The sequence below is a fragment of the Octodon degus genome, unplaced genomic scaffold, assembly GCF_000260255.1.
Source record: "Octodon degus isolate 3935 unplaced genomic scaffold, OctDeg1.0 scaffold00015, whole genome shotgun sequence".
NCBI classification, from domain to species: Eukaryota; Metazoa; Chordata; class Mammalia; order Rodentia; family Octodontidae; genus Octodon; species Octodon degus.
In genome coordinates, this window is record NW_004524591.1 from 9,365,241 (window position 1) to 9,367,890 (window position 2,650).

The window sequence follows — 2,650 nt, forward strand, 5'->3', positions numbered from 1 at the left end:
AGAAAAAGAAAAAGAAAAAGAAACTTCAATTCAATCAGTTTATCTTAGAACCAAAATAATAGGGTTAGGGCTTCACCTCATATGTCCCAGAGAATCAGACTCATATCCCACTGTGCCAGTTGCCTTTTCTTCTATTTTTGGGAATTTTAAGGTGACACAAAGTCACTGAAAACATATTTAATAAATATTTGTTGAACATATATATGAAAAAATAACAAGGATCAAACTGATCAAAAACTAATAATGTATTTCCACCCATATCACAAATCCTGAGATAATCAATTTAAAGAGAGGAAAAACTTTGTTTTAGGTCACAAAAATTTTAGAGGCTTCAGTCCTTGTTTGGTTGGCCCTGTTGCTTTTTGGTTTGAGGTAAGGCAGCTGGTTAAGGCAGGGGGACGTAGCAGAGCAAAACCACTTCCCTCATGCCAAAGTGAAAGAAAAAGGAAGGACCAAGGTCACACATTCCCCTTTGAGGGAATATATCAGCCTAGTCCTGGGCTCCATCTCGTCAAATTTCTACTAACTCTCAACAATGCCAAGCTGGGAACTAAGATTTTTTTTTTTCAAACTAAACATCAGCTTTTATTTCAGATTATTCTCAGTTTACAAAAAATTGTTTCTTCTTTTTTGCCACTTAGTATAACCTATAGCTAAACATTTTCACTTATTTCCTTTGGCATTTCCAATGTGCAAGAGTATCCACAGCCACAATGTGTGTGCTTTCTAAACAAAACTACTGTGAAGGAAAATAATGGAGAAATAACTGCTACAGGAAAAAAAAAACTGTTAAGGGGACTAAGTTTTTAACACATGGAAAATACAGGAACTTTCCGTTCCCAAAACCAGCAAGGATACATGGTTCTTCCAAGATTTTTACTCATGTTTCCTTTGTTAATTACCTAGATGTAATTACAAGAAATCAAGTCAGCACAGTGCTTTCACTTTTGTTTCTTTCACTGATTCATTTAAATACAAAGTACAAAGGAAAATTATAACCTGGAAAAATTATGAAGTATGCATGACAAAGATCTACATTTTATAGCTAAGTAAGCTGTTTGAAGCCCCAAAAGAAAAACCTAATATAAAAGCTCACAATGTATTCAATAATTTTCATATCTTAGAAAAATATTACAAATGTCTAGTTCACATGTTAAAAAATTAGACAGAGGGATAGAGATAGCTTGATAGTCTAAGCGTCTACGTGGCAAACACAAGGACCTGGGTTGGATCCACAGTGTTGCATGCTGTGCTGAATGTGCCAAGCTGGCCACTGGTACCAGGCTTTATGGCACGCACCCATAATCCCAGCACTGGGGAGACTGAGACAGGAGGAGCACTATGATTCTGACCATGACTCTGAGCTGCACAGTGAGACCCTGGAATGAATAAATAAATGTACGCAAGATTTAAAAACAAAATTAGAGTGAAGAGAAATCAACGGATGTGACTTGTTACCATTTCTAATATTTTTACAGAAAATGTTTACTTTAAAATAGTGGTGTTGAGAAGTGAAACAATTATTTCATAATTGCAGTTGGAAATACAAGTGGGAGTGATATTTTAAATATACTTATTTTCCTCAAAGATATAATTTGTTATATTTTTGCATTATCATCACAATCTTTCTAGATATGCATAGCAATGTAGAAACACTATATGAAAAACTATATGTAGATAGATTGAAGCGAAAGTTTTACTTTTCACAGCTATTGTAAAAAAATAAAAATGTGAAGTCTCTAGCACATGCATTACCACATTTTCTCTAGTAGTCTGCATGTCTCACAGTATCACCTATTTATGCATATGGAAGTTGGAAATAAGAGAATATCTTTTTGGTTTTCTATAGTAGGTTACAAGTTTTACAAGACCTGAACCTATGAAGGTAGTACTAGAAAAATCTTCTTTTGAAACCTCAGAGTAGTCTTTTTACAGTCTACATTATATTTTTTAGAAAAGTCAAGATATTTTCTTTGTTCTATTAATTTCTTTGAGGAATGAGGAAAAGGTTAAAAAAATTAGTTCTCTATTTCAGAGAGCTTTCCCAAGGACTGGGGATTCATTTTCGTAACACATGAGCGTGGATGAACAGTGTTCTTACAGCTTTTATTACAATCTAAATTGAAATACATATGTTTTCTGAAATCTAGTATATTTATCTGGATACATATTCTTGCTTATGTATGAAGGAAAGGAATCAACACTTTGGCTTAAAAAGCAAATTTCTAATGAGTTACAAATCTAACTTGTCTTTGATAAGGGACCATTCAGCTATGATGGCCTCAATCATTACATCTAAGGAAACTGGAATTAAGGGACTGCCGGTTCAAAGAACTGTACTTTCAATAAGGGAAGGAGGGAAGAATTCCAAGTCCACACACCATATTCAGAACAAACTATCAACAATCTCCTCATTCTTTCAATATTTATAGATAAAGTAAATGAAAGGAATAAGAATTACATGAATGTTAACAAGTGCATGGAAAACTCAATGTTTTTCATCAAATTTGTCACTTCCTATATTACAATAAAATACTTAAAAGGAAAACAATCATGCAAAACAAAAGGGTAGTCATATTGTTCAGGAGTTTTTGAGAGAGCTGGGCAGGATGGTATACTCCTGTAATCTCAACATAGGGAAGCTGGGGAA